Here is a 12618-nt window from a genome sequence, read left to right as displayed (position 1 = left end):
AATATTTTAGCTAATGAGAAATCTTGACCATAAATTTTCAAAATCTTACAGAGTTTTATAACAACAGTGACAGCAAGGATTTTTTCAGGTCATGTTTTTGTCTCCATCTCCATCCTAAAGGCTGTTGAAAGAACAAAATGTCTTGTGTGTTTTAAGCAGTGCCTTTGGAATGTTTTCTGAAAGCAAACAGCACGTTTTCGCCGTCAGTGACTGGAGCAGAGACCACGTGAACGTGAACGTAGCCCCAGGTCATTCTTGCATTAGTGTGTGTGTGTCTCCAGTGGCCCTCCTGCTGGGAACCCTAATAGGATTTCTTCCCCTTACACCTTTGTCTGCCCTGGCTTCTCACACTGTCCTATGGTGTTTGGTTTAATGAGGCAACTCCTGTGATTAGGGGTGTGCGGCGGGGGGGAGCCTTCTTCCTTAAATAGATACAAGGATAGCTGAGGGAATTCAAAATTATGTTCTGTGTTTCTTACCATTATATGTGACCCAACATTTGATGACAGACCTGAGTATGCTGAACCGGGAAGATGACAGTAGTCACTTAATCTCAGGTCTCAGCCATGGCTGGGCAGGTTGCATGTCACAGAAGAGGCTCCATCTAGCCTTCATAATGTGGAAAGACAGAAGACACTACCTGGGAGTGGAAAGGGGTGGGTGCAGAAAAGCAGAGGAGAAAGTAGGAACACTAAAATTTTTCTGATGAAGTAAGAACTTGAAATACAATCTAGTGTCGATGGGATAAGCAATAAAATCTATGTGTAAGATGTCTGAAGTAACCAAGTTTGAAAATTGGAAGGGTAATAGATGCTGGGAAGGTTAGGGTAGTATAAGTAAGTAAAACCCTCTTCTGCTGTAGAGAAAGGTAATAACAGATACTGCTTAAAATGGATGTATCAAAAATAGAGTTATAAATACATTATTTAAGGATTTAAAGGTGGCGGCAAGAAATATTTAAAACAAATTGTCTAACAAATTAAAAGAGGTTGGTTCTGGGGAGGAGGAGTGGGGTTGAAGAGGACTGGGAAAAGGGAATCTTGTTTTATTATTATGATCTCTTATAGTCTTTGATTTGATAACCAAGTGTGTATGTGTAAATACATACATATACATACATATCTGCTAGGTAATAAAGGTAAAACATTTGAAATTGAGCCAAAACTAGTGACTTCTCTGATAGTCCATGGAGAGGTGGAGCAGTGTCTGGGATGTCCGACTCGGGTCTGATTCAGTACATCAGCTTCGGCTGTTAGCCTTGTTCAGATGTAAATGATGCACAGAGGCTTAGAACGGCCTGCACTGATCCTGGTGTCTCAGCCTTGATGTTGAGATTTGGATGAAAGACAAGTAAAAAAGGCTCATGATAATAAAGAGCATTACTAAGTGCAATCTCAAAAAACTGAGTTATTTGCACATCCTTCGGATGGCCTAGAGAAATGGTCCTATCCTAGTTTGGTTACCTACAGAGAATTATGGACACAAAGTAGCTCTGGGGAGCAGGGAGACCCTTTCTCGGCCTCAGCTCTGTATTAAGTCCCACTTGGGAAAGAGAAATCTTGATTTTATGCTTGCTGCTTATGCTGGAGGTGGAAGAGAAACATAACTCTTCAGAGCTCGTTAGTCCAGAAATTTCCTTATTTTTTCCTGCTGGTGGTTTTAACCACTTGTTCCCAAATGCAGGTCCACGTGTCCTGGGGAGCTTTATTTAAAATGCAGATCCCTGGACATCACCCTGGAGATTCTCATGCTGTAGGTCTTGAGGAGCACTTGGAAATCTGTAGTGATTCTGATGTGCAGCCAGGTGTGAGAACATCTGCTTTAATCCAGTCTAGTTATGTAACCCTCACAAACCACCTGGAGAAATAGAAGATCAAAGTTCAAAGACATTGAGTCATTTTCTCAAAATTGCACTTACAGTGAAGTTAGTATTTTAAGCATATGTGTCTGCTGTGGTGTGCTGGTAAATGTTTAACAGCCAGTTCTACAAAAACAGACCTCCCCCCCTTCAAAAGAGCTCCGATTTGGAGCCCTTGACAAATTTTGGTGGTGTAAATACTCTTCCCATGGCTGACTTCAAGCTACCAACATGATGTCACTGAACTTGGAGGTGGGAAGAGATGCTTAAGAGATCCTAGATATTTTCACCATGTAGACACGACCTTAACATCAAGGACCTACTGTAAAAAATATATTTATCTATTTTAAATATAGCAGTATGTACATGGTAATCCCAAACTCCCAATCTGTCCCTCCCTACTGTTGAGATTGGTATAGTGTAGGTCCTAAGAAGTGCTGAGGGAAAGAGACCTGATAACCCTGACCCAAAGTTTCCTTTTTTGTTTAACAGCATTCAGCTGATCCTGCAGAATCAGTGTTCCTTAGAATCCACTTGGGGACAAGCTGTGCATTTGGGGAAATTCTAGCAAATTGATTAAAGCACAGACTCTGGAGACAGACCACTTGAGTTTGAATCCTGACTCCACCATTAACTAGTTGTGGGTCCTTGGGCAAATATAAGCTTCTTGTCTCGGCTTCCTCAGACATAAAATAGGTATAATAATACAAGCACACCTTGCCTTGGAGATATTGTGGGCTTGGTTCCATACCACTGCAATAAATTAAGTCATATGAGTATTTTGGTTTCCTAGTGCATAAAAAAGTTATGTTTACACCATACTGTAGTCTATTAAGTGTGCAATAGTATTATGTCTTAAAAAATGTATATACCTTGATTTAAAAATACTTTATTGCTAAAAAATGCTAACCATTCTCTGAGCCTTCAGTAAGTTATAGGGGTAATATCAAAAATCAGTGCTCACAGATCACTATAACAAATATAATAATAATGAAAAACTTGAAATGTTGTGAGAATTACCAAAATGTGACATAGAGACACAAAGGAAACAAATGCTCTTGGTAAAATGGTGCCGATAGACTTCCTCAACACAGGTTACCCCGAACCTTCAATTTGTAAAAAAAAATGCAATCTCTTCTAAGTGCACTAAAGTGAAGTGCACTAACATAAGGTCTACCTGTAATACCTATTTCATGTGGTCGTTGCAAAGAGTAAATGAGTGAACGCACACGTAAAGTGCTTAGGGCAATGCCAGGCATCTAAAAAGCGATATGTAAATAAAAGCTTTTAGTGTCATGTTATTCTCATACCACTAGGCTTCCAGCCCAATCATTCCAGTCTCCCCAGCTGTCAGGTTTCCTGTCAAGCAATCTGGAAGAAGGCAAAGGGATGGGAAGGAAGGGTCTCTTGACATTCTTTTCTGACATCAAAGCATCTCTAGCCACACTAGAGGGATATATGATTTGCCATTTTCTTCCCAGAACCTGCCAACTGGGACTGTGATTTTAGATGTACATGTATTTAAATAAAAATGCCCTTAACTAGAAACCATTTAGATATCCCATGACATTGGTTACAGAGAACTTTTCCCTTGCATTAAAAAGAATACTAGTGAGTTTGTACTAGGCCTCTTCCTTCTGAGTCAGCATCATTAGGAGCAGGAATTGTCACCCTTCACAGAAGACTGGTTCCAGGTTCCGACCTTCCATAGCTATCTCACATCCGTAGCTTCTTCCCAGTCAGGTGAAGAACATGAACCCTTCCATTTTTTTGCCTTCTTGCCAACTTAGCTGATTTTATTCTGCTCAGTAAAGGGGATGGTGGTGAGGTAACAGCATACAGAATTCCATAAGAGTTGGCTTAAGAGAAGCTAGCAGTGACTTCATCCTAGTTTTGTGAAAATCTGATTTTATTTGAAAAAGAGTGTGTTGAGGTTAAGAGCATGAAGAAGTCATTCAAAAAATATATATCTAAAAGACCAACAAACAAAAATATTTCTAACCTCACTAGTAATCAAAGAAATGTAATAAAGTTAAGATGTCATATTTCTTCTATCAGAGCAAAGATTTTTTTTTAATTGTTAAAACCTAGTAGTGGCAAAAGTGAGGAAATAAGCACTTGATTGCACTGTTATTCGGAGTATACAATCTTTTTGGGATAATATTAGATAATATGCCTCAAGATTCGAAATGCATATGCACTTTGCCATAGCAATTTGACTTTAGAAATTTATGACAAGAAGGAATTGGACATGTAAACAAAAGTGTATGTTCAAAGAGGTTCAAAATGGCTCATAATAATAAAAAACTGGAAAGCGTACTAATTATCTATGTAATAGATTGAATGGTTGGTCTTCTTCACCCCAATCTGCACATGTCTTCATTGTAAGCAAAGTTTAGACTTGGCCATGTGGTAAGCTTTGGTCAATGGTACGTGGGCAGAAGTGACATTAAGCCTAAACTTTAAGAGACTTCAAGTGTTTCTGCTTTCCCTCCTGTGTTTTTGTATTCTCCCTAGCATGCCTCAGTTGGCTCTTTGGCCCCAGAAAGAGGATGAGAGACACATGGAGAAGAGCCATCTTTGCCAGCCTATAGATAGAGCAGCTACAGACTGAAGCAGAACAGCCCAGCTGAGGCCAGGCTAGCTCAGCCAAACTCCAGCCAACCTGCAGACATGTGATATATGTATGGAATTTATATAGAATATGTATAATTTATATAGAATATGTATATTGCTTAAAATTGTTTTAAGCCACTGAGTTTGGGGATGATTTGTTATGTAGCAGTAGTTAACCAATACAGACCATCAATAGACTGTAATATGTTATTATATGGTAAACCATACTACGAAACTGTTATAAATGGTGATATGATCTATATTTACTGACATGAAAAGATGTCTATTCAATATTGTTAAGTGAAAGAAATAAGATTTCAGAACACTAGGCACAATTACACGCACAAACATACATAGATGCAAGAAAGGATGTTTTGCAGTGCTGACTTCTCAGGGGGGCAGTCAGGAATCAGGAAAAAATTGTTTTTCTTTTCTCTATAGTTTTGTTTATTGTTGGATTTTATTTTTCAAAGAGCATCCACCTGTTTTGTAATCGGAAATAGGGTAATGGCAATAATTATCATACGTACTGAGAGAACAAAAAGATGAGCCTTTGTAGAATAAAGAGAAATGCAGTTAGAGAGGAAAAGAGGAGCCCAGATTACATGCAGCCTTGAAAGGTGGCTAGAGTTCAGATTTGATGTATAAAGAATTAGAAGTAGACGTAATAATAGTTAGCATTGATTATTGCTTATGCTAAGTATGACGGTAAGTGTACTGTCTCACTTGGTCCTCATAGCAATCTTATGAGGTCAGAGTTTTAACTTTTCTTACTTTACAGAAAAAGAAACTGAGGTTCAGAGAGGGTAAATACTTTGCTGTGGCTCACACAGCTTGGATCTGAACCCAAGTCTGTGTCCAGAGCTCATCTTCTCTCTAGTATACACGCTTATTCTCACTGCATGGCTTTGAGTGGAAGGAGGACATGGAGGAGTGACCAGGAAGCACCAGGTATGGAATCCAAATACCCGAGGGACTGTGGGTAAAGGATAAGTAGAGAGTGTTAGAGGATAGGTCACAGAATCAGCCAGAATGAGAGGTCAGATCCTACCACTGCAGTTAGGGGCTGAGTAATTGTGCACCAGTTACTTAGGCCCCTCCAGCTCTGGCTCTATCCTTCCATGAAAACATAGAATAAATAATAAATGCCTTCTTCCTGCTCACAGGAATTACTTCAGTGCCTGGCACAGAAGACACCAATAAGTGATTGCTAATATTTTAACATAAGTAAAGGCACTTTGGAAACTATAAAATGCCAGTCAGATACTAATAGTTGCTATCTGTAATTTGAATGATCACAATAATTAAAGGAAATTGATCAAGTTGGCTGAGGCGAGATTGGAGTTGCCTGAGAGACGGCTCGCCTGACCTGTGAGTGTCCTGATGGACTCGGCGACGGGCTGGCAGTGGGGATGCCTGTCAGGCAGGGGAGACATTCCAGTGGAAGAATCCACAAGAATTGGCAACTGGCCGGTAACTGAAGATGCATGAATGTGACAAGTTTAAAAGGCTGCCAAGGTTTCAAACCTGGAAAAATAGTGATGATCTTGATGAAGAAAGCTTCATTCTCAGTTTGTGGGAAATGTTTAAAAAGTCAGGGAAAAACTCTGTGAAGGATTTGTTCACTCATTCATTCATTCACAAATACGTATGGAGCAGTTGCCATGTGCCCGGCACTGTAGTCTACTCAAGCAGATTACAGTGTGTGGTAAGGGCGGCGGGGGACAAATATTAATCAAACAAGCACACAAATCAGTGTAAAATATGCCTCTGATACAGGGGGTGACGGAAGCACAGAGCTGGAAAATGTTTCCTGAGAAAGTGATGATTCAGCTGAGATCTGAAGGAGAGTAGAAACCTGAACAGAGTTTAGCTCAGGCTGTTACTTTGTAGATGCGCAGATGAGCTGTCCCAGAGGCCATTTATATCTTGCCATGTAGATCAGAGGTTCTCAAACTTGAGTGTGCACTTGCATCATGCTGAGGGCTTCTCAATACACCAGCTTCTGCGCCTTCCCCTCAAAGTTTCTGATTCCGTGGGTCTGGGTGGGGCCTGAACACGTGTGCATATCTAACAAATTCCCAGGTGATGGTGATGCTGCTGATCTGGGGGCCACCCTTTGAGAACCGCGATTGCTAAGTGAACAGCCACACCACCTCTTGCCAATTCATAGTTCAAAACATGAGCAACTTCTAACAAATGTTTCCCAGGTTGCTCACCACAAAAATCAATTTCCAAAGTCTTTGGGTTGAAATGTTTTTACACCAGGTTGAGCGTTAACATTACATGTTCAACCTTTCTCTTTACTGAAAAAAACTAAACAAAAAAATATGGCTGTAATCATAGAATCACCCTGCAGTTAGCTCTGGGTGAACAAATGTCAAAGCCCTGCAAACAACTCTAATGGAATCTTTGAAGGGAGAAGATGAGTGCCTGGCCTCTGAGACCGTCCTGAGAGGCAGAGGGCTGTTTGAGTGCAGAGCCAGACAAGGCACATGCTGGGGGGAGTGGGCTGGTTTGGGATGATCCTGTAATTGATGGCATAGGAATTGTGTTTCTTGGAGGTTGGGGAAAGGGGAGCCTGCCAGCCACCAGCTACTAATATATTTTAATACTTAACAAAAAAAAACCAGTCTTTAAGATTACACAAGTCATGCACAACTATGTCACCTTTCTAAAGAAACCAGAGCAGTAAAGATAAGGCCTCTCCAACACTGATTCTTCTCTCCCTTTCCCCAGAACTAATTTATATTGTCAATTTGGCATTTATGTTGCCAGGCTCTCTTCTATACAGTTTCTATGGGAACAATTGATTACTGTTTCCTGTGATGGTATCATACTCTCTTGTTTCACAACTTATCCTTTTTTCACCCATGGGTATGTGCTATGGATTTTTCCATGTCAGTACATATCTCCACCAGACTCTTCTTAATTTTTGCATATTACTGCATAACAGAACAAATGAGGTTTATTTATAGACCAGCATTGAAGTGGCTTCCTCTCCTTCCATTTTTTGTTGTTGTTTTGTCTTGTTTTTCAATGATGACAAACAGTGCCCGAGGCACCATTCTTTATGTGCCTCCCTATAGGCAGGTGTGGGTGTTCCTCTAAGGGACAGATTGGGAAAGAGAACCACTGAGTCCCAGTATTTGAAGGTTTTTTTTTAACCTTTTAACAGATATTGCCAAACTGCCTCCCCCTCCCACTAACAGGGTCACTGCTTTTCCCTTCAGCAGGCTGCTCATGTCACCAGGTCTCACACAGTCCCATGAAAGCAGCTCTTCTAGCTTCTGCCTGTCCTGGAGGGCTCAGACCCGAGTCTGTGGGACCAGGCTGAGGATCCAGAGCTGAGCAGACACACACCCCCTCACCTCCCCAACCCCGTTTTTCCCCTTCAACTCCAGCCACATTTCAGGAGTAGGAAGCCCAGCTCATCCATTCATCACATGGATAGCTGAATCCCATTTTTAGACTTTAGCTGAGACCTCTGGTGTACGTGACAGATAAAGGTGCCCCAGGAATTTCACTATTGCTGAGCCTGCACTTCAGAAAGAATCATTTTCACTGGGCCTGAGAGATAGCCCAGCGGTTCTCATTCATTCTCAGGACTTAGCCCTTGCGGCCCCAAAGACTTCCTGGCATTCCTCTTCCAGGCAAGTCGAGAGCTCTTTTTGATCTTCAGACAGAGGCCTGCAGGGGAACTGACTCCTGTCTGATTCGGTTGCAGCCACGCCCATCAGACTGGCTGAATCTTGAGAACAGATGATCCTGCCTGCCTTTAAATTCCCAGTTCACTGCCTGGCGCTTTTAGGCACACAGAAAATGTTTGTCCAGTGATTGAATGAGGCAATGAGACATTGAGACCTTCTGGAAAGCGGAACAATCACTAGCAGATGGGTTCAAGCGCAAACCGGCTTGGCAAGGCAGGTAACACGGAGGCCTCTCAACGCGAGCGCTGGGTGATGTTTGTCTCTTTCTCGAGGCTGTGTGCTCATGACAACAAAGACTCCTCCCTGCTTACTGCTGTATCCCCATACCTAGAACAGAGCGTGGGACAGATAGGCCCTCCATCCGTATTTATTGAACAAATGAACGAACTCCAGGTATATTTCCATCTGTCTTCTCTTTAGAGACACTAGCTTGATTTTCTGGTTTTCTTCCCCTCCTGGGTAGGAGGGCATGGAGCTAATATTTCTTCCCCCATCCTAACATGATGGTGTATTGCAGATGCATTTTTGCAGATGTAAGCTTGAACCTCAATGTAGGTAAACCAGAAGTACACCCTGGAGAGCTATCAACCAGAGTCATGGTAAGCTGTCACCCAGAGTCACAGTGAGCCGTCACCCAGAGTCACAGTGAGCTGTAACCCAGAGTCACAGTGCTACAGATGGGCTGAGGGCAGATGAGAATTTGGTCACTGAACTGAAACTGTAGGGCAGAAGGTAGAGGGTATTATGCTATATATATATATATATTTTTTTTGATTTAGTGCTTTTGTAAGAAGTGGCCCATGTACCCAGAGAATGATGAAGATAATGTAAAAATCACTACAGATCCTGCACTCCTAAGGCAGCCACTGTTAACATGATGATGAACATCCTTGCAGGAATGTGTCTACGCACATGCACGCCCGTGTGTGTGCGTGTGTTAGGTTATGTTTAGCTACAAATGACGGGCAACCAAAATAACGATGATGGAAACGTGATAGCAGCTCATTTCTCTCTCACCTGCAAGTCTGGGTGGGTGATTGGGGACTGGCAAGGTTCTCCCTGGTGTCAGTCATCCAGTCTTATGCTATCTTGTCATTATATTGTATATGGCCTCCACCTCATGGTCCAAAGGACAGCATCTGCATTCTAGAAAGCAGAAGGAGGAAGGAACAAAAGAGAGGTTGAGAGAGAGAGAGAAATGCCAAAGGAATACACAATATTTCTGCTTATATCCAGTTGGCCGGAACTAAGGTACATGGCCATAACCAGCTGCAGGGGACTTTGGGAAATGTAGTCCTTGTTATAGCAGCCATGTGCCCAACTAGAAATCCTGTTACCATGAAAGAATGGAGAAATGGATATCCAGGGGTATCTGGCAGTCTCTATCATAATGTTTATGCAACATTACTTAACAGGATCACAGAGACGGTAGAATATAGATTACAGGCTCTGAAGATGACTGTGGGCTGAAATCTGGCTTCACCACTTACTTTTCAGTTTACTTGTTTATAAATTAGGGATCATAACAGAATAAACCTATTTCATAGGACCAATGTGAGGATTGAATGAGCTAATGTATGTAAAAGGGCTTAGCATGGTACCTGACAGTAAGCTCTCAGCACGAGTTATTAATTAATCTCCTGCTTTTTCTTTTTAACGCTCACCAATATAATATGGATAAGGTTCTGTGTCATCACCTGTAAATCTCCTTATATTATCCTTTTCAGTAGCTGCACAGGATTTCATTATGTGGCGAGAACATAATTTATTTAACTAGTCCCTCATTGATCACCATCTTAGGTTGTTCTTAATTTTTTGCCTTTATCAACAATTCTTGGATCCACATCATTTTGTACTTGCATGAATATCTCCTTAAAGTAAATTCCTAGATGTGGGATAGATGGGTCAAACTTAACGCATATTTTAAATGTATTGACATATTGCCAAATGTGGGTATTATTAACAGGTGATTTCTGAGGACACTGGAGTATTCCATTTTGACCACAAGTTTTTGAGCACCTACTACATGCTGAGCCTTTTGCTAGTTGCTACAGAGAGCCCAGAGATAAATAAAGCATGCCCTGCCATCGGCAAGGAAGTAACCAATCAGGATTTGTGGATAGGATATTCAGGATGCTACGAGTGCTGGTGACCCAGGGCTTGAGAAGGTCTCCCTAGGGAAGTGCTATTTCACCTTGAACCTGAGGCCCAAAACATGTGTGGGTGTGGTGGGAAGGGGAGAATTGGAGAAGGAGAGCATGTTCTAGTGGAGAAGGAATGTGGGTTGAACAGTATAATGTAGAGGTGAAAAGCATGCATTCTACAGCTAGAGTGTCTTGGTCCAAGTCATGGCTCAGCCACTTATCACCTGAGAAAGACCTCTATGCCTCAGTTTCCTCATCTTTACAATAGAGATGATAGTAATAGTAGGGTGGTTACGAAGATTGAATAAGTAATGCACAGAAGTACTTAGAATACCTCCTGGCTGATAGAAAGCACACTGTGTCCGTTATTATTAATACTTTCATCCCACCTTTGCTTAAAAGTCTTAACCCAAGACTGTGAGAGTTCCAACAGTCAGCACCAAAGCCCCCTCTTCATTTTCCCCAATGTTGAACTCATCCATTCAACAAATATTACTGAACACCTCTAAGGGAGATGGTGTAAGCAAAATACTCCCAGACACAGGCTTCAAGGAACAAACTGTTTGGTGGTGAAGATATTTTAAATGAAAAATCCCATACAAACAGAAGCCCAGTTAGCTACAAAGCAACCTGTGCTGTTTCGAGAAGCACGGGGTGATATGTAAGAGCCTGTCAGGGGCTTTTCCAGTGAGGACGTGACAAAATGACAAAGAAACCAAGACCAGGGGGTTGGGGAGGCTTCAGCCAAGTGGAGGAGTGAGGGGAGAGAATAGACCAGGCAGAGGGAGAGCTTATGGAAAGACCTTGAGGAGGGATGTCTAGCACATCAGAGGAAATAAGTAATTTTTTATTATTAAAAATTATAAATAATTTATAATTATTATAAATTATTATTTATAATAAATAATTATTATAATTATTTATAGGGGGAGGGTGGGGTGGAGGGAGTGAGGGTAATGGGCAGAGCGAGTGGGGGGAGAGGTCAAGGGTGAAGTGCAGAAGTAAGCAGGGCTGGGTCACATGGGGTCTCCAGCTCTCAGACAGAGGCGATCCCTGGACCCTAACGGTGAGTATGGAGGCTGAGTCCCCTCACGAACAAGTCTGTAGCCCCTCCAAGGTCTTAATTCCTGCCAGCCAAAAGGTACCTCCTGTCCAGTAGTTCCTCAAAACTTTTCTTGCCCTTGGCTCCCAAAGAATCCTGAGACTCAGCAGAAAAGTTCTCCACACCAGCACTTTTTCAGGAAAAAAAAAGAGCATTTAATGAACACCTATTATGGGCCAAGGAATGCCCTGAGCCTTTTACCCATCTTACCTCATTTACTGCCCAAAAATCTGCGAGATAAGTAGTATTACCACGAAAACAGAGACTCAGTATAAGTAACTTGTCCAAAGTCACACAGCTATCAAATAGTAGAGTCAGGTTTCTGAAGGCAAAGTCATGATTATTGACTCTATGTTGCTGTGACCATGAGGCAGGCATGGCCTGCTTCACACCAGCTTCTTAGAGTCTCAAGAAGCCACTTCCCTGTGCAGTGTGATACATTTTCAGGCAGCAGTGAGCTGAAAATTACAGAAACCTCTCTTCAACCAATTGTAGAGTTCATTAAGCTGCAGGGAGCTCTTACTATCTTCAGATATTTCAAGGCAGCTCTCTGCTCCAGGAATAAAGGAAAGAACAAATACCCATCCCCAAAAAGGTGAATGAAAGCCTTTGCTAACTAAATACTGCAGATGAGCATCTTCCTCATTTGGCTACAATTACCTCAGTCCCAAGTTACATCATTGCTAGTGAAATGATTAACAAAAAATGGTAATGGTACCGATGGTAAATTAAATGGAAGTAAAAGGAGCTCAGTGTACTGTTCAATTTCCCGCTTGGAAAATTTCCTAAGTTGTGTTCTTCAGCTTCCCACCAGGAATTTTCACATGTAAATAAATATGCCTGATTGGAACTGCAAACCCAGACCTCTGCGCGTGGCTAACACTGAACTGGAAGCCTGGGATTGCTTCTCTCCATCCCAAGGCTAATGTCAGTGAAGATGGATTTTCCCCTCGTGAAATGTTCTAATGAATTATGTAAATAGAGACAAACATCTTATAGGACTGATCTCTGCCATGGAATGTGACATCCTCCTGCCCTAGCCAAACCAAGTGGAACACTGGATTTAAAGAAGAATCAGGACTTCATGACAACTCAGATGCTTGTGGTGTCTGGGTTCTCGCCACCACAGATCAACACCACCCACCAAGAGAAATTACCAACAGGTGTGACAAGGAATGGGCATGACAG

Source organism: Delphinapterus leucas, chromosome 7 (genome assembly GCF_059928025.1).
Source record: "Delphinapterus leucas isolate spDelLeu-1000000601 "Yukka" chromosome 7, BTC_Dleu_Yukka2, whole genome shotgun sequence".
Lineage (NCBI taxonomy): Eukaryota > Metazoa > Chordata > Mammalia > Artiodactyla > Monodontidae > Delphinapterus > Delphinapterus leucas.
Note: the sequence above shows the minus strand (reverse complement) of the source record.